We start from the raw sequence: 27,987 nt of genomic DNA, 5'->3' as shown, positions 1-27,987 counted from the left end.
TATCTAAAGTGTAAGCAGTTCAGTCTTTCAACTCCTTAATTGTCAGGAAAATCAAAATGCAGCTCATTGGAAGGCATGTAAGATAAGATAAGATAGAATTTATTTGCCACACAACCAGGGTCGGTGGAATTTGGGTTGTCAGCAGCGATACAATAATAAAGAACACACAACCACAATAAAAATATAACACAAACATCCACCACAGCATTCATCACTGTGGTGGAAGGCACAGAACATTTGGCCAGTCCTCCTCCATTTCCCCCCCGTGGTCAGGACCAGAATCCAGAGTCAGTCCAGGATCGGCTCTTCCACACCAGAGACCGCGGCTTTAGATTGTTGTAGGCCGCAGGCCGGCGGTCGAGATTTAAAGTCTCCGCCGCAGCCAGAAGCACCGTAGACTGCAGGGCCGGCGGTCGAAGCTCCCCTCCAGGGGTGATGGTAAGTCCATGCCGGCCCCACGGTAGAAGTCGGCCGCGGGCCGGCAGTGATGGCTTCTTGTTCCCCCGGGTCCCCCACGAGGGATCCCGGGCTGTAGACGCCGCACCAGCTGGAGCTCTGCAGACCGCGGCTTCAGGCTGCGACTTCAGGCTGCCGGCTGCCCCGGGCCAGCGAAACGGAGCGCTCCCCTCCAGCGAGCCCCAGCGAGGGCTCACCCGCTCCACATCGAGAGTCCACGCTGCGCCCGCCGCTGAAGCCCCGGGCGCGTCTCCGGGAAAGGCCGCGCCGATCCTTGATGTTAGGCCACGGGGGAGGCGACCTGGAAAAAGTCGCCTCTCCATGGAGGAGGCGACCGAAGCGGTTTCCCCCTCACCCCCCCACACCACCCCCCACACAAGACACACCAAGAAACACAAAACACAGAGTGTAATGTACTTGACGTGTAATCCTCTTCCTTTAATGGAGTATTAAAAACAACAGAAACTTCTCCACAACTTTCTTTATGCAGTCAAAAAACCTTCTTGTGATCTCACTGGGACATTATCAATTGAAAAGTTCAGACCAAGGACTAAAATACATAACAGGGTAGACTAAGGTCTTGTCACTGCCAGTTTTTACAAAGTGACACGGAGGTGGAAGACATTTGGGTTGGGGGAAGGAAATTCAAACATGGTGATGCAATTACATTTGGTGATGCTCAAGACATGAAGTAAGAGGATTGCAGATGCCTTCGCACAAGCTTGGAAGAAATTACCAAATTATGAGGGAGGAGAGACAGTGGGGAAGTTTGTATACATCGAGGAAGAGTGTAATGTACTTGACTGGGAGGGCAAGCGCAGACCGATGAACAGGATGGTGTAAGTAAGACCAGCTTCTTGGATGATCTTGCGTTTGCATGGGATGGAAACTGGTTGTTGTATTAATGGTGCTGGCGTAAGCGCAGTATGTAATGTGGCACTCGGGATGCTAATAGCTCACTACAGTGGTGGACAGTTGCTGGGGAGCAGGAACGAGTCAATTACAAGGAAATACAATAGTGTACCGTGACAATGACATTGAAATCTATAGAACTGAATTTCAGAAAGGGATTGCAATATAGTTCTTCCACTTTATTGCATATTTAGCGTTGGTAGTCAGCCATCAATATCTCCCTGCAAACATGTCTTCTGAGGTAAGCTGTTAGCAGATTCCTTGTGATTTTTTTCCCAGACATCTTTACAAATGGCAATACTGCCATCTACTACAATAGAGAAAGACTTGGATAGAGTGGATATGCAGAGGATGTTTCCACTATACCCTGAGGAGTCCCTTCTGTTCGATTCTGTTTGTAGTTTGTTTGGTTGTTTGTTTGTTAGTCTTTTTGCACAAAGTCCGCGAGCATTGCCATTTTTCATTTCACTGCACATCTCGTATGTGTATGTGACGAATAAACTTAACTTGACTTGACTTACATTGGGAGCGAAAGAGACACGTCCAGTCTGGCTCTGCCTCAACTGCCTCAGAACATTGGTCAGATGGAGCAAAGCCCTCATGCAGAAGTGGGGGTACAACAACAAATGTGGCTGCGGGGAGGCAACCCAAACTATGGAACACCTACATACCATATAACCATATAACCATATAACAATTACAGCACGGAAACAGGCCATCTCGGCCCTACAAGTCCGTGCCGAACAACTTTTTTCCCTTAGTCCCACCTGCCTGCACTCATACCATAACCCTCCATTCCCTTCTCATCCATATGCCTATCCATACCTGCCCCCTCCTCCCAGAGCCCTGCAAAGCAGAAGATCTCAAAGTCTTCAACCCATGTGCCAGAGCCTGTGTTATGCAGTGGCTTGGAAAAATGTAGCGACACGACAAGAGGCAGAAAGGAGAGTCTAGGACTAGAGGTCAAAACCTCAGAATTAAAGGATGTTCCTTTAGAAAAGCGATGAGGTTGAATTTCTTTAGTCAGAGGGTGGTGAATCTGTGGAATTCATTGCCACAGAAGGCTGTGGAGGCCAAATCAATGGATATTTTAAAGGTAGAGATAGATAGATTCTTGGTTAGTACGGGTGTCAGAAGTAACGGGGAGAAGGCAGGATAATGGGGTTAGGAAGGAGAGATAGATCAGCCATGATTGAATGGAGGAGTAGATTTGATGGGCCGAATGGCCTAATTCTGCTCCTATCAATAATGTCCTTATGACCTTATGACTGCTGTACTTCATTTCATCAGATGATTGCACTTTAATTAATGATTCTATATCGTAAATTCATCATAGCTTACATATTGTGGTTGCCATTAACTATCTGGGATTATTTCAACCATGTCTCTTCACATATCTGTCACTACATTTCTTCCATCATAGCTTTTCCATCATTTATGACATACATTTCTGTGGAGGGGTCAAGTTACATAACACTGGTCAACAAGTCAAGTCGAGTTTATTGTCGTATGCTTGAGTCCAATAAGGTGCAGGTACAATGAAAATCCTATTTGCAGCAGCAACATAGACACATAAGATTAGTGTTGTGTGTAGAATCTGTCCAAGAACCTGATAATTGTAGGGAAATCGCTGGTCCTGAACTTGGTGGTGTGTGACTTCAGGCTTCTGTACTTCCCACATGATGGAAGCAGTGAGAAGAGGGCATGGCCCAAATGGTGGGGATTGTTGATGCTGTCTTCTAGAGGTTCCTCACGTAAATACTTTCCATGATGGGGAGGGTTGTGCCCATGATGGACCAGGCCATGTACTTTACTCACTGCAGCCTCTTGCGTCCTGCATGTTGGCGTTTCAGTACCAGGTCATGATGCAACCAGTCAAGATACTTTCGACAGTACATCTGTTGAGCATTTCTGATCACCAGGTTATGATCAGTAGCAGTTAGCATTCCCCATAGTCACGGTCACATTTTTTAGTACCTGGCCTGACACTTACATTAAAGATTGAAAAATACCCATTGTAAATTTTGCTAAGAATGTTACAACAATAAAACAAAAAAAATGGATTATTCACACTGAAAATGTAAGAATGGACAGGATAATTCTCTCTTCATTGGAGCACCAAGTATAATTAGTTAGATGTGCAATACTCCAATATTTCTGTTACTGTGGACAATATTTCTGTCCACGTTCTTATTTCCAGCCTTCATTTCATATTAATACTAGATTTGGTTGCCTCTTTAATGTTGTCATTTGTGTAAAGCACATATATAGCTATATCCCACTAATTAATTAATTTCACCTGTTTTGCATATGAGATGGTTTCTTAGAGCAGCTTGTAGTTGAGCCTACCAGGTAAAAGGCAATTCTGAATTCAGTGCTACAGTTGATTGGATAGGGACACTAGCAGGAATGACGGTAGAACAGCAATGGCATGAATTTCTGGCAACTAATCGGTAGACACAGATTATTTTCATTTCAAAGAGAAAGAACGATTCTTACGGGAAAATAAAGGGCCTGTCCCACTTTCCCGAGCTGCTTACGTTTCTCCCGAGATTTCCTCTTTATTCAAACTCTGAGAATGTTCGTAACGGGCCCATAGGAGGCCGTAGGAGTTCGTAGATATACGGGGGAATTATGTTTCCCTAAGAGATCGATCACTTAGGGAGACATAGTTCTCCCGTGCCTTTCATCCTCAGTACATTTAAAACGCGGAGGTATGTGCTACTCACGTGCGGTCGACAATGCTTCAAGCCATCAGTGGCAACGGTCCGTAAAGGCAGCTGAAATCCTGCCTTTACACCGTGGACTGCGTGCATGTGTTGCGTTGCGCACTGCGCATGCGCAAGTTTCTTGGCGGGTTTTTCAAATAATTGAAAATGGCAGACCAATGCCGGAACTTAAAGAACTTCAACAGCGTAAAGGAACAGAAATAAATACAACATATAAAACAGCTTGGTACAACAGGAAACATTGAGAGAAGAATGGATTTTGTGTACAAATAATAGGGTAAGTAAATGTCTTTGAGCTATATGTTTTTAAATAGTTTATTAAGAGGTAGGACCTATTGAAGACAAATTACTTGATAAAAGTCGAGAGAACAATCTGCGCACGCGCGGTTTGCATGTTTTTTAAAAGCCAACTGACAGCTCGCCGGGGAGAGAATAATCTGCGCATGCGCGGTTTTCAAGATTTTTGAAAGCCACTGCCTACCCTGACTAATTACCCATGGCACGTGACTGGATGGGACTGAAGGCTGATAAATTCCCAGGGCCTGATGGTCTGCATCCCAGGGTACTCAAGGAGTTGGCTCTAGAAATTGTGGGCGCATTGGTGATCATTTTCCAATGTTCTATAGATTCAGGATCAGTTCCTGTGGATTGGAGGGTAGCTAATGTTATCGTACTTTTCAAGAAAGGAACGAGAGAGAAAACGGGGAATTATAGACCAGTTAGCCTGACATCGGTGGTGGGGAAGATGCTGGAGTCAATTATTAAAGAAGTAATAATGGGGCATTTGGATAGCAGTAAAATAATTGGTCCAAGTCAGCATGGATTTATGAAAGGGAAATTCTGCTTGACTAATCTTCTGTGATTTTTTGAGGATGTGACAAGTAAAATGGATGAAGGAGAGCCAGTGGATGTAGTGTATCTGGACTTTCAGAAAGCCTTTGATAAGGTCCCACACAGGAGATTACTGGGCAAAATTAGAGCACATGGTATTGGGGATAGGACATTGACATGGATAGAAAGTTGGTTGGCAGACAGGAAACAAAGAGGAGGCATAAACGGGTCCCTGTCAGAATGGCAGGCAGTGGCGAGTGGAGTGCCGCAAGGCTCGGTGCTGGGGCCGCAGCTACTGTATTTACAATATATATTAATGATTTAGATGATGAAATTAAAAGTAACACTAGCAGATTTGCAGATTACACAAAGCTGGGTGGCAGTGTGAACTGCGAAGAGGATGCTAGGGGTTTGCAGGGTGACTTGGACAGGTTGAGTGAGTGGGCATATGCATGGCAGATTCGGTATAATGTAGGTAAATGTGAGGTTATCCACTTTGGCGACAGAAACAAGGAGGCAGATTATTATCTCAATGGTGTCAGATTAGGAAAAAGGGAAGTGCAACGAGACCTGAGTGTCCGTGTACACCAGTCACTGAAAGTAAACATGGAGGTACAGCAGGCAGTGAAGAAAGCTAATGGCATGTTGGCCTTCATAACAAGAGGATTTGAGTATAGGAGTAAAGAGGTTCTTCTGCAGTTGTATAGGGCCCAGGTGAGACCACATCTGGAGTATTGTATGCAGTTTTGGTCTCCTAATTTGAGGAAGGACATCCTTGCTATTGAGGCACTGCAGTGTAGGTTTACAAGGTTAATCCACGGGATGGTAGGACTGTCATATGAGGAAAGATTGGGAAGACTGGGCTTGTATTCACTGGAATTTAGAACGATGAGAGGGGATCTTATAGAAACATATAACATTTTAAAAGGATTGGACAAGCTAGATGCAGGAAACATTTTCCCAATGTTGGGCGAGTCCAGAACCAGGGGCCACAGTCTTAGAATAAAGGGGAGGCCATTTGAAACTGAGATGAGAAAAAACCTTTTCACCCAGAGAGTTGTGAATTTGTGGAATTCTCTGCAACAGAAGGCAGTAGAGGCCAATTTGCTGGATGAATTTAAAAGAGAGTTAGATAGAGCTGTAGGGACTAACGGAATAAAGGGATATGGTGAGAAGGCAGGCACGGGTTACTGATTGTGGATGATTAGCCATGATCACAATGAATGGCGGTTATGGCTCGAAGCGCCAAATGGCCTCCTCCTGCACCTATTTTCTATGATTCCATGCTGTCTGAACCACTGAGTCACTCCAGCTTTTCGTGTCTATCAAAGGGACTTGGGAGCGCTGGTGCAGGATTCCCAAAAAGTTAATTTGCAAGTCGAATTGGTGGTAAGGAAGTCAAATGTAATGCATTTATTTTGTGAGGAAGACTAGAATATATAGACTGAGATGTAATGATGAGGATCTATAAAGGACTGGTCAAACTTCATTTGGACTGTGAGTGGTTTCATGACTCATACCTGAGGAAGGATGTGTTGGCTCTGGAAAGGGTCCAGAGAAGTTAACGAGAATGATCCCAGGAATGATTGGGTTAACAGATGAGGAATGTTTGATGGCACTGGGCCTGTACTTGCTGGAGTTTAGAAGGATGAGGGGACCTCATTGAAACGTGCCGAATAGTGAACGTCCTGAAGAGAGAGGAGAGGATTTTTCCACTAGTGAGAGAGTCTAGGACCAGAGGCCATGACCCTCTATGTAAAAGGCGATGTGGAGGTATTTCTTTAGTCAAAGGATGGTGATTTTGAGTAATTCATTGCCACATACAGCTGTGGGGACCAAATTTAATTGATATTTGTAAGGCAGAGGTAGAAAGATTCCTGATTAGCAAAGATGTCAGGGGTTATAGGGAGAAGGCAGAAGAATGGGGTTAAGAGGGATAGGTAGATCAGCCATGATTGAATGGTATAGTAGACTTGATGAGTCAAATGGCCTAATTCTGAACCTAGAATGTATGAACTTATGAACTTATTAATTTATTAGTGTGTTTGCTTTGGGCTTAATGGTAGTAAATTGACATTAACATTGCCAGTCCTAGACACTGGAATTCGTTGGAGTTAATGATACCCCAGGTAACAGATCTGCAATGGCTGGGTCGGCAAGGTATTCAGGAGAGTTACAAAAGCAGATTTCATACAAATACTAAAGCTGTAGCTGATCAATTCAATCACGTACAGTCTCAACCCCATGGTGCATGTTAGTTGCAGATGTCCTTATAAAGATTTCACAGCTCTGATTGTGCTGGCCTAGATTCCTTGGATGATTTTTGCAATGCTTTGCACATTTCACTGCCAAGTTAGCTCAGGCATTAATGTTGCTTGGTAGCAACTTGTTGTTGACCGTAGAAAGTTGTCAGAACAACAGTTTCAGGTTAATTGCATGGATGTACGTGGGTTTAACTGGAGTTGAATGTTAAGATGATGATGGATGTGTACATGAAGCATGAATGCAGCAAATGATAGGTATTTTGTTTTTCTTGCAGTCAAAAATGCAGAAGGGGTTGGCACTGTTAAACCTGGTTTAAGAGAAATGTTCTTAGTGACTGTGCTTAGACTGGAAGTAATAAACAGAATATGAGCTTTATTTGGACATATAAATGGGATGTTTATTGTTTGAAGTGTTTTTAAATTAAATGTATCTGTAATTTTCTTTTCAATCAATGTAAACTGCAATGTGAAATTTCACCTTATGATACAGCAGTTGGTTGATTTCAGATTAAATGAATCACATGGAGGAACTCAGTGGGTCAGACAGCATCACTGGAGAGAGGGAACAGGTGATGTTTTGGGTCAATACCATTCTTCAGAAATGTATAATACAGTCAAAGTCATAGAGTGATACAGTGTGGAAACAGGCCCTTTGTCGCAACTTGCCCACACCGGCCAACCTGCCCCATCTACGCTTGTCCCACCTGCCCGCATTTGGTCCATATCCCTCCAAACTTGTTCTATCCAAATACCTGTCTAACTGTTTTTTAAACGTTGGGATAGTCCCTGCCTCAACTACCTCCCCTAGCAGCTTGTTCCATACCTCCACCATCCTTTGTGTGAAAATGTTACCCCTCAGATGCCTATTAAATCTTTTCTCCTTCACCGTAAACCTATGTCCTCTGGTCCTCGATTCCCCAACTCTGGGCAAGAGACTCAGTGCATCTACCTGATCTATTCCTCTCATGATTTTGTACACCTCTGTAAGATCGCCCCTTATCCTCCTGCGCTTCAGGGAATAGAGTCCCAGCCTACTCAACCTCTCCCTATAGCTCAGACCCGCTAGTCCTGGCACCATCCCCGTAAATCTTCTCTGCCTTTCCAGTTTGAGAACATCTATCCTATAACATGGTGTCCAGAACTGAACACAATACTATAAATGCGGCCTCACCAACATCTCATACAACTGCAACATGACCTCCCAACTTCTATAATCTTTGGTTAATACTTCTGTAGCTTCACTGAAATAAAATAAAGTGCTTGAAAGAAGAGATTAATTCCTCCACAGTTACCTTGCACAAATTATGTTTGACTTTTTATTTTGCAGGTATAGTTCTTCATCAACATTAAATATTGTTAATACTCTGAGCCAAACTGTTCCGTTGTTGTTTATACATACGCAAAGAGATTGAAGCGCGCAAAGGCTTGCAACATATTGCTCTATATTTATAAAATTTAAGTTAAATTAAATTTGAATGATAAAAGAAGTTTGAAATTGTGACTAAATGAGTTTTGATGCTTGTTTAGATTCTTGATTATAAGATTAGATGTGGTCCAGGATGTGGAAAAAGCATTTGTTTTAAAAAGATCTTCCAAATGTCTTCTTTATAATCTGGAATAGAGTACATTTTAGGTTCAGAATGTTTGGTTCATAATGTCATAAGTGATAGGAAAAGAATTAGGCCATTCAGCCCATCAAGTCTACACCACCATTCAATCACGGTTGATCTATCTTTCAAGTTCAAGTGAGTTTATTGTCATGTGTCCCTGTATAGGACAATGAAATCCTTGCTTTGCTTAAGCACACAGAAAATAGTAGGCATTAACTACAAAACAGATAAATGTGTCCATATACCATGATATAAATATATACACACATGAATAAATAAACTGATAAAGTGCAAATAGCAGAAAGTGGTTATTAATAATCAGAGTTTTGTCCGAGCCAGGTTTAATAGCCTGATGGCTGTGGGGAAGTAGCTATTCCTGAACCTGGTTGTTGCAGTCTTCAGGCTCCTGTACCTTCTACCTGAAGGTAGCAGGGAGATGAGTGTGTGGCCAGGATGGTGTGGGTCTTTGATGATACTGCCAGCCTTTTTGAGGCAGCGACTGCGATAAATCCCCTCGATGGAAGGGTCCCTATCTCAACCCCACTCTCCTGCCTTCTCCCCATAACCCCTGACACCCGTACTAATCAAGAATCTAGAATCTGAAGAAGGAGTTCGACCCGAAACGTTGCCTATTTCCTTCGCTCCATAGATGCTGCCTTACCCGCTGAGTTTCTCCAGCATTTTTGTCTACCTTTGATTTTCCAGCATCTGCAGTTCCTTCTTAAACAATAATCTATCTATCTCTCCTTTAAAAAATATCCATAAGCTTGGCCTCCACAGCCTTTTGTAGCAAAGAATTCCACAGATTCACCACCCTCTGACTAAACAAATTCCTCCTAAACTAATGTCCTTTAATTCTGAGGCTATGACCTCTGGTCCTAGACTCTCCCACTAGTGAAAACATCCTCTCCACACCCACTCTAATTTATGGGAGTTTGCTTTTTTTGTCAAGCAGAATATGAGAGCACCTTTGTTTGTGCTTACTTGATTCATCTGATGCACAGTCGCTTGCCCAGAGTAAATTAATCGAGGACCAGAGGACATAGGTTTAAGGTGAAGGGGAAAAATTTAATAGGAATCAGGGGGGTATCTTTTTCACACAAAGGGCAGTGAGTGTATGGAACAAGTTGAGGCAGGGACTATCCCAACATTTACGAAACAGTTAGACAGATACATGGATAAGACAGGTTTGGAGGGATATGGACCAAACGCAGGCAGGTGGGACCAGTGTAGCTGGGACATGTTAGCCATGTGGGCAAATTGGGCCAAAGGGCCTGTTTCCACACTGTCTATGACTCTCTATCTGGTTGGGTTGTAATTCATGGGTTGCAATGTCATCTTATTTGAATCCTCTTTTGGCAATTGAGTGCATAACTTGAGCAATACATACAATGCAATGGATAAAATAACATTTCAATAACTCTGAAGATGGTTCTAAAATAATTAACATGTGAATTGCCGCAGGCCTAAGTCTTAATTGGTTACATGTTCTTGTATAATAAGATCAACAAAAATCAGTCTTGAAAAAGAAAATGTCAAAATCAGATGTGGTGTGTAAACATTCATCAAATTATAACTGTACACACCCACCCACAAACATCCACCTCCCCTCCATCCCTCTTCCCACTGACAATCACCGCTCCTCCAACAATACCCACTAAGCTGTACATGTCTAAATTACTTAAATACTAATATGTGGAAAATAGTAAATGGATTATCAAATCACATTTCCTCATCACAAATTAAAAACGGACTTAAATACATAAATCACTGATGTAACTGATTTCCATGCATTTGCAGGACGCATTTAAGCTTTTTTTTCAGAGGCAAACTAAGTTTAAAGATAAATGATCTTCCATTAAATCATATGTTAAGGCCATTAATGGGCCTGTCCCACTTAAGCGATTTTTTCAGCGACTGCCGGCACCCGTCACAGTTGCAGCAGGTCGCCGAAAACTTTCAACATGTTGAAAATCCAGCGGCGTCCAGAAAAAGGTACGACTCTTTGGACGACTACTCATGACATGTCACAGGGTGACGCCTGTATGGTCATGAGTAGTCGCACAAAGAGTCGTACCTTTTTCTGGTCGCCGCTGGATTTTCAACATGTTGAAATTTTTCGGCGACCTGCTGCGACTAGGACGGGTGCCGGCAAGTCGCCGAAAAAAATCGCAGTCTTGGCGAGTTTATTTTCTGAGCTATTTACTTGTGAATGAACATGAGCTTTGTGCGATCACCAACAAATGAAAGGCCGTTGTGGAAGTAGAAGGTGTGGGACTGCAAGCTTCTGTACCCTATAAGTTAGTAAGATCATAAGGAGCAGAATTAGACCATTCAATCATTACTGATCTATCTTTCCCTCTCAACTCCATTCTCCTGCCATCTACCCATAACCCCTGACACCCGTACTAATCAAGAATCTGTCAATCTCCACCTAAAAAATCTCCATTGACTTGGCCCCCACAGTCGTCAGTGGGAATGAATTCCACAGATTAACCACCCTCTGATTAAAGAAATTCCTTTCTAAAGGTACGTCCTTTTATTCTGAGGCTATGGCCTCTGGTCCTAGACTCACCCACAAGTGGAAACATCCTCTCCCCATCCACTCTATCCATGCCTATCATTGACACAAGTGCACCATAGGGCTATATGTTAACCCCCTGCCCTGCTGGTTTTATACCCATGATTGTGTGGCTAAACACAGCTTCAATGCCACACACAAATTCACCAATGACACCACTCTTGTTTTACAAGTTGATATACAGGTGGGGATGGGTCAGACTACAGGAATCACCACAACAAACACCTCTCACTCAATAGAATGCCTTTTTTATTGTCATTCAAACAAACAAAAGTTTGAACGCAATTTTGTTCCCTGCAGTCATAACAGCAAAAAACACCAAAACACACAATTAACACAGTTTCACATAAACATCCATCACAGTGAATCTCCAAACACCTCCTCACTGTGATGGAAGACAAGAGTCTTATCTCATCCTTGTTCTTCTCCCGCGGTCAGGCAGTCAAACTGCTGCATTGAGGTGATCGAGGTTCTTGATGTTAAAGCCCCCGGTGGGTGATGGTAAGTCCCGCGGCTGATTAAGCCGCGCCGGGCGATGAAAAGTCCTGTGACGGTCCGATTCAAACCCCGCAATTCGGGGCGGGTGAAGTTGCCGTTGCAAAATGAATCAAAAACACACTTCTAACAAGACAAAAAAAAACACAAAAAGACAAAGGGACTGCAGGCGAGTTGCAGCTGCTTAGGCAGCGCCGCCACTTCCTGACAAAACAAAAAAACAAATCTTTGACTTCAGGGAGGGGGGAATCGAGAGGCTGCATGTCACTTTTCATTGTTGTGTCAGTGATGGAGACATTCACCAGTTTCAAACTGCCGGGTGTTAACATCTATGTTAACCTCTCCTGGACACAGCACATTGATGAAATGACAGAGAATGTGCGACAGCACCTATACTTTCTCGGAAGTTTGGAGTATTCGGCATGCAGCAAATACTCCAAAACATGTCCACAGTAGATAATATCCTGACTGGTTGCATCATGAATGCAGAGAGCAGAGGATTCAGAGCAGAGGATTCAGACCAAATATAGAACACAAAATGCTGGAGTAACTCAGCAGTACAGGCAGAATTTCTGGAGAAAAGGAATGGGATGCTGCCTGAGTTACTCAAGCATTTTGTGACTATCTTCGGTGTAAACCAGCATCTGCAGTTCCTTCCTACACAGTGGATTCTGCCCGGTCCATCATGGGGAGGTCCATCGAGCATGGGGTTGAGAGGGAAAGATAGACCAGCCATCATTGCGATGTAAAGCGCCTTGAGTATTAGAAAGGCGCTATATAAATCCCATCCATTATTATTATTATTATTGAATGATGGAATAGACATGATGTGCCGAATTGCCTTAGTCTGTACCGGAAACATGAATTTATGATCAGTGAGGTCATTTCTGAGGTAGGTGTTTAGTTTTGGTTAGTTTAGAGAGATACAGCATGGAGTAGGCCCTTCACCCCACCGAGTCCATACTGACCAACAATCACCTGTTTCCTAGTTCTAACCTGCATTCTAAGGACAATTTACAGAAGCTAATTAACCTACAAACCTACACGTCTTTGGAATGTGGGAGGAAACCATGGCACCTGTAGAAAACCCACACGGTCACAGGGAGAATGTACAAACTCCATACAAACAGGACCCGCAGTCAGAGTGAAACCAAGGTCTCCGGTGCTGTAAGGTAGCAACTCTACCGCTGCACCACTGTGCCACCCAGCTTTTTCTAACATTGTGGTTTTGCTTTACGCCATTAAGGTGGAGGTAAGTAGTACCAGACGGTCATCGTTGAGGTAAGTCACCATGTTCATCTTGGGTACTAGGACAAGCCTGCCCTTTTGAAGCATATGGGAACCTTAGCCTACAGTTGCGAGCAGTTGAAGATGTTCTTGAACACTCAAGTTACTTGGGCCACACCCGTCTTCAGCAGTTGACTAGGTGTACAGTCTCAGCTGGACACATTTCATGGGTTCATCCCTTGAAGGATGCCCTGGCATCAGCTTCAGAGTTGGGGGATCACAGATCACAGAGTCACCACAGGGGGCTGTGGGGGCTCACAAAGATGTGTCATTGTTCTCCTCTTCAAAGTGTACATTGAGCTCACCTGGATGTGGGACGCCACGGTGGAGTTGTTGCCTTACAGCGCGAGAGACCCGGGTTCGATCCTGACTACGGGTGCTGTCTGTAAGGAGTTTGTACGTTCTCCCCGTGACCTGCATGGGTTTTCTCCGAGATCTTCAGTTTCCTCCCACACTACAAAGAGTACAGATTAGTAGGTTAATTGGCTTGCTATAATTGTAAAAATGTAAAATTGTCCCTAGTGTGCGTAAAGCAGTGTTAATGTGTGGGGATTGCTGGTCGGCACGGACTCGTTGGGCCGAAGGGCCTGTCTCCCTGATGCTTCCAGGTGCTGTAGTTGTATTCCAGAAGGGTTGGGTCTGCCGAGCCTGCTGGCTGATCATAAGATCACTAGTGCATTAAAACAGATTAAACCCCGTTAACTACTCTGTAGTTCTGGCTCCAGATTTCAACTTTAACAGATGAAAATGTGAGAACACAAGTAAGCTCCTGCATGATGCCTGCAAAATGTCACCTCTTCTCTGGCACCATCTTGAACAAAATAAATTAATCAAAGGAGACCAAAGGATGGTCCAATCTGGACCACCTATTTTGTATATGTAATGATTCAAGACGATAGATGGTTGTCCCTTTGACCCCATTGACTCAGATTTATCAGGAATCCATGATGCTGCTCTCTGTCAACTGCTATCCTAATAACAAGGTCATTCACTCTTACCCCTTCTCTGGATCTGAAGAAGGGTCTCAACCCGTAACGCGAGTCCGAAGAAGAGTCTCGACCCGAAACGTCACCCATTCCTATCCAGAGATGCTGTCTGTCCCGTTGAGTTACTTGAGCATTTTGTGTCTCCATCCCAATCAGAGGGCTTGAACATCGGGCCATCCATAGCGGCGACTACGGAGGGTCAGGGCTCTGACCACAGGTGAACAAGGGAGGAGGAGGAGGACTGTCTGAACTGTATTGCCCCCCACCACAGTGAAGAATGCTGTGGTAGGTGTCTGTGTTGAATTATGTTGTGTATTGTGTGTCCTTTTTTAATTGTAACGCTGCATGGTAAATTACATATCACTGCACCTTATGGTGCATGTGACAAATAAATTTGAACTTGAACTATCTTCTGGATTTCACCTCTTTTCTTCCAGCTTGGAACAAGACGTGATACATTTAAATATCATTAAACCTTTGTTAGAAATAAAATTATTTGTTATCTCTCGGATACATTTTTACTACCTTGTACAAAGTTAAATTACATTACTTTCTGCTTTATATCACCGTGTGCTGCTGTATCACAATGTATACATTATCTTTCCTATTACATTGCACTCAATGTGTAAGTTCACACTTCATGATATAATTCAGTCAGAATTATTTCAATCTATAATTATATAGCCCCATTTTTTTCAAATTTTCAGTTATCAATACGTAAATGAGTCGGGCTATAAATAGTTTGTAATTATATTATTGGACATGGAAACCAAAAGGTTTCAATGCTGTTTGATCAAGTAAGAGAACACAAATGTAAATCGTACTTGGTAAAAAATTCTAAATTTGTTTTCTTGGATCTGGGAATAAATAGTGTACATGCGAAGTAACTTTACTATTATCTTGAAGATAGATACAAAATGCTGGAGTAACTGAGCGGGACAGGCTGCATCTCTGGATAGAAGGAATGGTTGACGTTTCGGGTCGAGACCCTTCTTCAACCACCCATTCCTTCTCTCCAGAGATGCTGCCTGTCCCGCTGAGTTACTCCAGCATTTTGTGTCTATCTGCGGTGTAAACCAGCATCTACAGTTCCTTCCTACATATTTACTATTATCTTTTCAAGGTGACACAATTTTTAAAAGAATTCAAGTAACTCTGCCATTTCCCTTCACATAGATCATTGATTTCCCAGCAAGACTCAACACAGAAGACACACTACAGGTAGGTAGAATTGTGTTGTATTTGTATTCACCAAATACAATGATACTTTGCCTGAAGTGTCCCTGAAGTGGAACATATAAGCAACGTGTAATGGCCAGGGATATTTAGTCACTAAAGTGGAACTGGCAATGTGTAGGATGGAACTGCAGATGCTGGTTTAAACCAAAGATAGACACAAAATGTTGGAGTAACTCAGCGGGACAGGCAGCATCTATGGAGAGAAGGAATGGGTGACGTTCGGATCGAGACCCGACTTCAGATTTTATAAATGTTGTTAAAACATGGTCGCAGAGTTGGAGGGAACGAGGAATCACGGAGGGGGATCAGCGAGAGAGGATGTTGCTGAACTCTCATCGGAGAGAGGAGAACTTCTTCAACGTAGACATACCTTGAGGAGATTTCACAGTGGAGCAGACAAAATGTGTAAGAAGGAACTGCAGATGCTGTTTAAACCAAAGGAAGCACAATCTAACATATTTATATGTTATAACTTCCATTGCCTGATGAATCAGTGTTCCTCCATACTACATAAAACATATGAGAAGCACAGAAGATAGACACAAAAATGCTGAAGTAACTCAGCGGGACAAGCAGCAACTCTGGATAGAAGGAATGGGTGATGTTTTGGGTCTAGACCTTCTTCAGGCCATTGTTAAATGGTTAGAGGGCATTTAGGTTAATTTACATTTGTAGGTTGAATGGCGAGTCTGATTCGCTTTAGGTAATGGGATCTGAGGTTTGCCGCAACACAGATTTCAGGGCAGAGATCTCAGCTGCTGGAACTGCTGAGAGACTGCAATGTACTGATGTCATGAGAATTAGGTTTTGAATTGTTAGGCGCAGGTGCAAGGGTTTATTCTAAAATTAAATCCATGCAGCAATCCCTCAGGAGCGAACGCTGTCAGGTAAATGAGTCTTGCAAAAGAGGCTAATTAATACATTTAAGCACTTACCATTTCCTGTGACATAGGCCAAAACAAAAGCCTACATAAAAGTGTTGGAGCCAGCATTTCCTTGCAGATTGCAATCATTGGACTTGATTTTAAAGTCAGATATTTTATACTTTAAAATCCCAAACCAATCATTAATTTATCTCCATTGCACCACTGATTTTTTTTTTAAACAAATGGAGGAACAAAAGAAATTACAGCACAGAATGAGCCTGGATTAAGCAGATTGATCGATAACAACAAACGGTATCTTCAGTCGGAAGAAGGGTCTCGACCCAAAATGTCACCCAATCCTTCTCTCCAGAGATGCTGCCTGTCCCGTTGAGTTACTCCAGCTTTTTGTGTTTATTTTCAGATGTAAGCAAGACACAGTTATTTCAAAATGGGGATGAAGAATCTGAATAGCTGAATACATGCTCCTTTGGGCATTAGCAAATGCCAGGTCCTCACTTTTCCCCCTCATTAGACAGATATGTGTTGCAGATTGCTACCCCTAGGATGCAACTGATAGCACGTTATCATTAATGTAAACATGTCTGTAATGACAGGATCACTATTATCACCATCAAGAACCTACTGGTCAGATGCTGACATCTGACAATCGGCTCAGACCCAACACCTGGGGTTTGTCAATGTCAAAGCTGATGCACTTGCACTCAATCTAATTATCAACATCGCTGAGCCTCACGTTGTACAAAATACAGGTGCACTCCCATTGCAAAGCCAATTTAGGAAAAATATGTGTGAGCAGCATTACAATGAAGGAAAGGCACCTGAACTCTCAGGAACTTTGAGCTAGCTTTGTTACTTTAAATTCAAGTTTATTTCTATTTTCATTTAAATCACACAGATCCACATATGCACATTTCTATTTTCATTCATCACATATATCCACATATGCACAGAGTCTCTTGTCCAGAGTAGGTGAATCGAGGACCAGAGGACATAGGTTTAGGGTGAAGGGGAGGAGATTTAATAGGAATCTAAGGAGTAATCTTTTAACACAAAGGGTGGTGGGAGTATGGAACGAGCTTCCATTGTTGGGACTGGGACTATCCCATCATTTAAGAAACAGATAGACAGGTAAATGGATAGGACAGGTATGGAGGGATATGGACCAAATGTGGGCAGGTGGGAAAAGTGTAGCTGGGATATGTTGTCCGGTGTGGGCAAGTTGGGCTGAAGGGCTTGTTTCCGCACTGTATCATTCTCTCGCTCTACACTGAAACTAAAGTTATAAATAATTTGGAGCTGACTTTGGATCTATAGAGTTGTAAAGGACAGAAACATGTCCTTCAGAACACGTTGGCTTCCTGAGTTATTTGCCTGCATTTGGCCTGTATCAATCTAAACCTCTCCATTCCGTATATACATCATCTCAGTGTGTAAAACTTGTCCTCATATCAACTCTAAATCTTTTCCCTTTTATCTTAAATCCTGCAGTTTTAAACTTTCTTACCCTGTAAAAAAGACTGACAATGCATCGTATGTATCAATGCCCTTGTGATTTTATAAACCTCTATCAGACACTATTTACCATGCACAAAGTTAAGATGACTATCATAGGTTCATAGGAACAGAATTAGACCATTCGGCTCATCAAGCCTACTCTGCCATTCAACATGGCTGATCTATCTTTTCATTTCCTGTTTTCTCCCCATAACCACTGACACTCGTACTAATAAAGGAGTGGAAACAACTTTTAAGAAGACAGAGAAACACGTCTGTGAAGCTCGGCGGACATTTAACATTACCGGTCGGTTATCCTTGGTTCTGAAAACTACTGCTTACATTTTTTTTCCCAATGAGCCAATGAAATTCACCGGTCAGCACCGGCTACAACCTACGAGAACCTACGAGAACCTTCGACCTCCTGGCAACCCACTCGGACCTCGTGGCAACCCACCTACGGCTCGCAAATTCTCTCTAATCTCCATGGTGGCTTCATGCTAGTCGCCGCTAATTTTTCAACACATTGAAAAATTCACGGCGACCATAATGAAGCCGCGACTAGTTCCCAGAATGTGGGAACTACTCATGACCATGAAGGCGACTCCCCGGCAAACACCCGCGAACATGTGGCGACCATTGGCGACTGCATAGTCTCCTGCAGTCGCCTAAAAAGTCACCTAAGTGGGACAGCCTATAACTCAACGGGACAGGCAGCTTCTCTGGACAGAAGGAATGGGTGTTGTTTAGGGATGAGGCAACAGAAGATATATTTTTGCAATGGACAGAGTCAAGTGATCACAACCAATTTATCGAATCAAAGTTATATTGGATTACCGCAGCCATGAATGGTGTTGAATAACATAGTAGGATGAGGCTACTCTAAAGGCAACATCTCAGTCACGGTGGAGATGAACAGCAAGTGAAAGATACAACTCGCCTTTCTTGAGATCCCCACTATTACTGAAGGCAGTCCTCAGCAGATTTGATTCATTCCAGATGATATGAAGGATTACCTGAGAACATCAGATCAAACAAATCATTTAGGATCAGATATATGGGCTGAAAAGATGAAGTACGAAGGGAAGCTGGCCAGGAATATAAAGAAGGACAGTAAAAGCTGCTTTAGATATGTTAAGGGAAAAAGAGTAGCAAAGTCAAATGGGGGTCCCTTGAAGGCAGACACGGATGAAATTATTATGGGCAACAAGGAAATGGCAGAAGAGATTAGGTACTTCGGATCTGTCTTCACTAAGGAAGACACAAACAATCTCCCAGATGTACTGGAGGACAGAGGATTTAAGGGGGTAGAGGAACTGAAAGAAATTTTCATTAGGCGAGAAATAGTATTGGGTAGGCTAATGGGACTGAAGGATGATAAATCCCCTGGGCCTGATGGACTGCAACCCAGGGTCCTCAGGGAGGTAGCTCTAGACATAGTGGACGCATTGGTGATCATTTTCCAATGTTCAATAGATTCAAGATCAGGTCCTGTGGATTGGAGGATAGCTAATGTTATCCCACTTTTCCAGAAAGGAGCGAGAGAGAAAACGGGGAATTACAGACAGTTGGCCTGACTTCGGTTGTGGGAAAGATGCTGGAGTCAATTAAGATGCTGGGACATTTGGATAGCAGTAAAAGGATTAGTCCAAGTCAACATGGATTTATGAAAGGGAAATCATGCTTGACTAATCTTCTGGAATTTTTTGAGGATGTGACAAGTATAATGGATGAAGGGGTGCCAGTGGATGTAGTGTATCTAGACTTTCAGAAAGCCTTTGATAAGGTCCCGCACGGGAGACTGATGACTAAAATTAGAGCACATGGTATTGGGGGTAGGGTGGTGACATGGATAGAAAATAGGTTGGCAGACCAGAAGCAAAGAGTAGGAGTGAATGGGTCCTTTTCAGAATGGCAGGCAGTGGCGAGTGGAGTGCCGCAGGGCTCGGTGTTGGGGCCGCAACTGTTTACCATATATATTAATGATTTGGAAGAGAGAATTAGGAGCAACACTAGCAAGTTTGTGGATGACACAAAGCTGAGTGGCAGTGTGAACTGTGAAGAGGATGTTAGGAGGTTGCAGGGTGACCTGGACAGGTTGAGTGAGAGATGCAGTATAATATAGATAAATGTGAGGTTATCCACTTTGGCGGCAAAAACAAGGGGGCAGATTATTATCTCAATGGGGTTAGGTTAGGTAAGGGGGAGGTGCAACGATACCTGGGCGTCCTTGTACACTGGTCACTGAAAGTTGGCTTACAGGTGCAACAGGTAGTGAAGAAAGCTAATGGAATGTTGGCCTTCATAACAAGAGGATTTCAGTATAGGACTAAAGAGGTTCTTCTGCAGTTGTATAGGGCTCTAGTGAGACCACATCTGGAGTATTGTGTACAGTTTTGGTCTCCTAATTTGAGTAGGGGCATCCTTGTGATTGAGGCTGTGCAGCGTAGGTTCACGAGATTGATCCCTAGGATGGCGGGACTGTCATATGAGTAAAGATTGAAAAGACTAGGCTTGTATTCACTGAAGTTTAGAAGGATGAGGGGGATCTTATAGAAACATATACAATTATAAAGGACTGGACAAGCTAGATGCAGGAAAAATGTTCCCAATGTTGGGCGAGTCCAGAACCAGGGGCCACAGTCTTAGAATAAAGGGGAGGTCATTTAAGACAGAGATGAGAAAAAACGTTCACCCAGAGAGTTGTGAATTTATCGAATTCCCTGCCATAGAGGGCAGTGGAGGCCAAGTCACTGGATGGATTTAAGAGAGAGTTAGATAGAGCTCTAGGGGCTAGTGGGGTCAAGGGATATGGGGAGAAGGCAGGCACGGGTTATTGATACGGGACGATCAGCCATGATCACAATGAATGGCGGTGCTGACTCGAAAGGCCGAATGGCTTCCTCCTGCATCTATGTTTCTATGTTTCTATGTTTCTCTATCCTCTGTTGTCATAACAAAAACAATCTCCAGAACAACCAAAGTTTCATTCCAGTCACAAACGGGCATCTACCCTACAATTGCCTGGCTATGTCCTCCACATGAACAACAGTGTAACTCTTTTGTAGGGTAAATAATAGTGACCAATTGTAGGAGCAAAATGGAAAGGCCACGTGGAGTTGGTGTTTGAAGAAGGGCCTGTCTATGCATGCGTCTAGCGTGACCAAACGGAAGCAGAGTTCAAGCTGAGTTTGCGCTAAGTTCGCGGAAAGTACGCGCAAAGTTCGTGCGTGACGTAATTTTCGTCAAACTCACCAATCAGCTGGGAAGGAGGCGGGCCGACTGAATTTGGGCGTCGCACGGCGTCGGGAGGCGATGTTATCACGCAGCGGCACGCCGGGCGGTGACGTCATCGCGCAACGCCACGCGCTAGGCGTACGTCGTCAAGACGCTGCGTACGGCATCGAGATGCTGCGTACGGCGTCGAGACGCTGCATACGCCCGTCAAGACGTTGCGTACGGCCTCAATGCGGCTGCGGGCCGACAGGCCGTTGACGCGCGGAATTTTCAAACAATGTAAGATTTTTGGAGCCCCGCGCGATGTCGGGACCAGCCCCGCACAACTCCATACGCCTCTGCCGATCGAAGTGGGACCGGCCCCGCAAGGCCATACGCCTCAAGCGACCACGTTTTGTCATGCTAGACGCATGCAATCGCATGCTGGTGGGACAGGCCCTTTATGGTCGATTTGTTAAACTGGAGCTAACCTGTCAAGCGTGACTTTGCTAAATTTTTTATATTCTCAGATGACAAGATTACTCAGAAACTTGACTTCACACTGAACCTAGATTTTGCACAGAGATTTGATTTAACAATAAAACAAAGTCTTAATTGCAGAATGGAACTCAGAAAGACTTGACAGAATGGAACTCAATGAATTTAGAATTGTGACTTCAGACAATCAGAATGAGACGATTATCCACAAATTCATTAACAGTAGATCCATATTTCTGCTACAATGATGTGTGCAGCATAATCAATTAAATTCATGTTCGGCCTTTGTCAGCAGTTTCTTGTCACCACATTAGCACAATCCACATCCCTATTTATTAATTATTAGCCCTCACTATTGTTTACCCTACAAAAAACTCCATTCTAGGTAATTCTCACTCTAGCACACATGCATAATCCTCAGCAAAGGTAAAGATGACATATTTGAATGCCAAATAGTGCACACACATCAATGACCTGCTTTGTTGTTGTTACTTAACAATGATCTATTCAACATTTTGCTTGACCTCCATGCCCATTGCCTATTTTCACACCTTACACTTCCTTATCTATGTCTCTCCCTCTCCCCTGACATCAATCTGAAGAAGGGTCTCGACACGAAACGTCACCCATTTCTTCTCTCCAGAGATGCTGCCTGTCCAACTGAGTTACTCCAGCATTTTGTGTCCACCTGCTCACTAATGTTGGTTTGGATTTTACCAGGGTCACTCTGCTCCAGATCTCATCACAGCCTTGGTCTCACATGAGGTAGAGAAGGTATAAAAGCTATAGAAGTGTGAAAACGCACACCTCCAGATTGAGGGACAGTTTCTTCCCAGCTGTTATCAGGCAACTGAATCATCCTACCACAACCAGAGAGCAGTGCTGAACTACTATCTACCTCATTGGTGACCCTCGGACTATCCTTGATCGGATTTGCTGGCTTTACCTTGCACTAAACGTTATTCCCTTATCATGTATCTGTACACTGTGTAAATGGCTTGATTGTAACCATGTATTGTCTTTCTGCTGACTGGATAGCACGTAGCAGAAGCTTTTCATGTGACAATAAACTATACAATAAACAATAAACAATGATGAAAGAGATAAGGTGAGGTAACTTCAATATGAGATATGGTGGGAAAATCATACGTGATATGTCTGATGGTTTCAAACTACACCAAAGTGCAGGCATTCAATCTGCGGTAGGTCCGGAATGCACACTGGGACTGAATCTGTACCTACTGGCAAATGTGAGTGTTGCTCTCTGAAACTCTTGAAGTGAAAATAGTAATTTTGCTTTTGTCAATTGGTTACTCACATTCTTTAAGCCAGTGAAACAAAATGGCATGCTTCGTAAAGACAAATTAAGCAGGATGGAATTACCAAAGACCGCAAAGAACGTTAATCAAAGTTCTTTCGAATGAAACCAGGCTCATGATTGAAATTAGTATGGGTACTTTAGCAACAGATTTGGATAACCAAGGACCACTTACAATACTTGCCTCTGAATCAAAAGACAAAGTAATTCAGATTAAAAATGTTATGTACATTAGTATATTAAATGTGTTTTCCTCAATTTCAATTTAATCACGTGGAAATTAATGGAAACGCATTCAATATAATATTGTGAATGTAATAATGTGAAGTTGCAGCTTATGCTACATAGATTGTCGAAATTTCCCAGCAACAGAAAGATTGACATTTTGAAGAATATCTGAAATATTTGCTATGCTAACCTTATGCGGTATTTAAGCTCTTCTTGGGAATCTTGTTTACACTCAAATGTCATAAGGTCATAAGTGATAGGAGCAGAATTAGGCCATTTGGCCTATCATGTATAGTGAAAGTGATCCGCCATTCAATCATGGTTGATCTATCTCTCACTCCTAACCCCATTCTCCTGCCTTCTCCCCATATCCCCTGACACTCATACTAATCAAGAATCTATCTATCTCTGCCTTAAAAATATCAATTGACTTGGCTTCCACGGCCTTCTGTGGCAAAGAATTCCACAGATTCACCACCCTCTGACTAAAGAAAGAAATCCTCATCTTCCTTAAAAGGAACGTCCTTTAATTTTGAGGCTATGACATCTAGACCTAGACTCTCCCATTAGTGGAAACATCCTCTCCACTTCCTCTCTTTCTAAGCTTTTCATATTCGGTACATTTCAATGAGGTCCCCCCTCATTCTTCTAAACTCCAGTGAGTACAGGCCCAGTGCCGGCAAATGCTCACCATATGTTAACCCACTCATTCCTGGGATCATTCTTGCAAACCTCCTCTCGACCCTCTTCAGAGCCAGCACATGCTTCCTCAGATATGGTGCCCAAAATTGCTCACAATACTCCAAATGTGGCCTTATCAGAGCCTTATAGATTATCAGCTTTGTATTCTAGTCCACTTGAGATGAATGTCCTGCTCCCATGTAAAGTATTCCACTTTTTAATTTATTTTTCATCGTCTTTCTATATTATTTTTCTTGTAATACTCGGATATCATTCCATAACTATACGAAAATATCTCTTTTAATCTCTTCCTTTCCTTATCTTGCATACATATTGAAATTAAAGCTTCTTATAGAAACATAGAAACATAGAAAATAGGTGCAGGAGGAGGCCATTCGGCACTTCGAGCCAGCACCGCCATTCATTGTGATCATGTTTGATCGTCCCCTATCAATAACCCATGCCTGCATTCTCCCCATATACCTTGACTCCACTAGCCCCTAGAGATCTATCTAACCCTCTCTTAAATCCATCCAGTGACTTGGCCTCCACTGCCCTCTGTGGCAGGGAATTCCATAAATTCACAACTCTCTGGGTGAAAAAGTTTTATCTCACCTCAGTCTTAAATGACCTCCCCTTTATTCTAAGACTGTGGCCCTTGGTTCTGGACTCGCCCAACATTGGGAACATTTTTCCTGCATCTAGCTTGTCCAGTTCTTTTATAATTTTATATGTTTCTATAAGATATCCCCTGATCCTTCTAAACTCCAGTGAATACAAGCCTAGTCTTTTCAATCTTTCCTCATATGACAGTCCTGCCATCCCAGGGATCAATCTCGTGAACCTATGCTGCACTGCCTCAATCACAAGGATGTCCTTCCTCAAATTTGGAGTCCAAAACTGTACACAATACTCCAGATGTGGTCTCACCAGAGCCCTATACAACTGCAGAAGAACCTCTTTACTCCTATACTGAAATCCTCTTGTTTTCTATCTTTGTTAAAACCATAAGTAGATATAAAATATAGTCACATCTTTATTTCGTTACTCATTTGAAATGCATATGTGGCTTGGCTTCCCTTGTCATTATTTGATAAATATCTACCTGAATGCACCCTGGCAATTGCAGGAGGTCCCTCCCAAGAGGTCAAATCCATCAATCCACCAAACCCTAAGTTTACTGGAGAAGATAGAAGAGTTATACACAAAAAGCTGGAGTAACACAGCAGGACAGGCAGCATCTCTGGAGAGAAGGAATGGGTGACGTTTCAAGTCGAAACCAGTCCTTCTCTCCAGAGATGCTGCCTGTCTCATTGAGCTACTCCAGCTTTTTGTGTCTTTCTTCAGTTTAAACCAGCATCTGTAATTCCTTCCTACACAAGATAGAAGAGTTGTTTCTTGCACTATGTATGTAGGTCTTCTTCCAATTATATATATATACTAGACTAAGTGGGACCCGTTGGGTCCCAGCATCACACAGGAGGGCTGGTCATCCAACGCAATATTCCACCTCTCCACCAATTCTAATATTGGTGGCCAGTTGGGGGGGGGGGGGGGGGCTTTCTGGAGCGCTAGTATGGGTGTTGTGGGCTGAAGGGACTGGTTTCCAGATGCTAATATGCAATTTGTGCGCCAAATGGATTCTTGGGCTGGCGTCTCAGTCAATCAAGCCTGTTGTGCTGGCAACTCACTCACTCATGGCTGGTGGGCTGGTAGTTGACTCACGGCTAATCCTTGAAATTCTATTTCAAGCAGGGTATAAGGCCACCAAATTCAAGTGCAGTTTCTTACCACTTCTAGCAGGGTGCAAGGCCACCAAATTCAAGTGCAGTTTCATACCATTTGAAGTAGGGTGCAAAGCCACTATAGACAGCGAGTCGTGACCTCTCCCTCCTCCATCTTGCAGAGACTGAGCCACACCCAAATTTCCGGGTTTTATAACCCCTCCCCCCCCTCCCCCCACCGGAAAAGGTGTGGCTTTCATGGAGTGATTGACAGGAGAGAGATTCTCAACATTTTTTGCAGTAAGTAGTGCCTTTCAACTTCATGCCACCATTTGCAGTAAGTGGTGTCTTTCAACTTCAAGCCACACCCAAGCTACCATTTGCAGTAAGTAGTGCCTTTCAACTTCAAGCCAAAGCTCCCAAGCCACCATTTGCAGTAAGTGGTGTCTTTCAACTTCAAGCCACACCCAAGCCACACCCAAGCCATCATTTGCAGTAAGTGGTGTATTTCAACTTCAAGCCACACCCAAGCCACCTGGTGCAGTAAGTAGTGCCTTTCAACTTCAAGCCAAAGCAACCAAGCCACCATTTGCAGTAATAGTGCCTTTCAACTTCAAACCAAAGCACCCAAGCCACCATTTGCAGTATGTAATGCCTTTCAACTTCATGCCACCATTTGCAGTAAGTGGTGTATTTCAACTTCAAGCCACACCCAAGCTACCATTTGCAGTAAGTAGTGCCTTTCAACTTCAAGCCAAAGCAACCGAGCCACCATTTGCAGTAAGTAGTGCCTTTCAACTTCATACCACCATTTGCAGTGCCTATCAACTTAATGCAAAAGCACCCAAGCTGCAATTTGCAGTAAAGTAGTGCCTTTCAACTTAAAGCCAAAGCACCCAAGCCACCTTTTGCAGTAAGTAGTGCCTTTCAACTTCAAGCCACAATTTGCAGTAAGTAGTGCCTTTCAACTTCAAGCCACAATTTGCAGTGTCTTTCAACTTCAAGCCAATGCACCCACGCCCCCATTTGCAGTAAGTAATGCATTTTAACTTCAAGCCATTGCACCCAAGGAGCGCTAGTATGAACCATTTTAGAACCAATAGACATTTTATTTGCAAGCTTTAGAACCAATATACATTTTTTGCAAGCTTTAGAACCAATAGTCTTTTTTGTTGTTGCAAGCTTTAGAACCAATAGTCATTTTTCTGCAAGCTTTAGAACCAATATACAATTTTTGCAAGCTTTAGAACCAATAGTCATTTTTTGCAAGCTTTAGAACCAATAGTCATTTTTTTGCAAGCTTTAGAACCAATAGACACTTTTTGCAAGCTTTAGAACCAATAGTCATTTTTTGCAAGCTTTAGAACCAATAGAGACACCCTTTGCAAGCTTTAGAACCAATAGAGACACATTTTGAAAGCTTTAGAACCAATAGACATTTTTTTGCAAGCTTTAGAAACCAATAGACTTTTTTTGCAACCTTTAGAACCAATAGACTTTGTTTTTGCAAGCTTTAGAACCAATAGTCTTTTTTTGCAAGCTTTAGAACCAATAGTCTTTTTTTTTGCAAGCTTTAGAACCAATAGACATTTATTGCAAGCTTTAGAACCAATAGTCATTTTTTGCAAGCATTTTAGAACCAATAGACATTTTTTGCAAGCTTTAGAACCAATAGAGACACTTTTTGCAAGCTTTAGAACCAATAGTCATTTTTCTGCGAGCTTTAGAACCAATAGAGACACTTTTTGCAAGCTTTAGAACCAATAGTCTTTTTTTTTTTTTGCAAGCTTGAGAACCAATAGAGACACTTTTTGCAACCTTTAGAACCAATAGACATTTTTTGCAAGCTTTAGAACCAATAGACACTTTTTTTGCAAGCTTTAGAGCACGCTTTAGAACCAATAGACACTTTTTTTGCAAGCTTTAGAACCAATAGACACTTTTTTTGCAAGCTTTAGAACCAATAGACATTTTTTTGCAAGGTTTAGAACCAATAGATACTTTTTTTGCAAGTTTTAGAACCAATAGACACATTCTGCAAGCATTTTAGAACCACTAAGGGCATTTACGTTTGAGTAGACATGTGTTCAATGTTATTCACAGCTCAGAGAAACGTGACCCTCTGCCTTCCTCCATCTTGAAGAGACTGTGTGGCACACCACTTCCTGGTTTTATAGTCCCTCCCCCCTGCCGCCAGCGGGGGCAGCAGAGAGAATGGGGAATTTTGTAAAAACATTAATATCTCTGTCATTTTTAATCGACGGGAAAAATCCTTGGTACACATGCGGCGGAGGGGGGCTCTGAGCAAGGTGGCCAAAAATGACGGCCGTAGGTGGTGGCGTTCTCTCGGAAATCGCAGCACAGGTGGCCAAAACCGGTCAAGAACAGACTTTTAGTAATATAGATATATATTTTTTTCACTTACATTTTTATTGATTTTTAAGAGATATATACAAAACAGTGCAACACCATCACCATAAATAAAACAAAATAAGAAAAACAGCAATCAAAATAAAAAAATAAGTAGATAGGGGGGAAAAAAAGAACTAAA

Source organism: Amblyraja radiata, chromosome 6 (assembly GCF_010909765.2).
Source record: "Amblyraja radiata isolate CabotCenter1 chromosome 6, sAmbRad1.1.pri, whole genome shotgun sequence".
NCBI lineage: Eukaryota > Metazoa > Chordata > Chondrichthyes > Rajiformes > Rajidae > Amblyraja > Amblyraja radiata.
Note: the sequence above shows the minus strand (reverse complement) of the source record.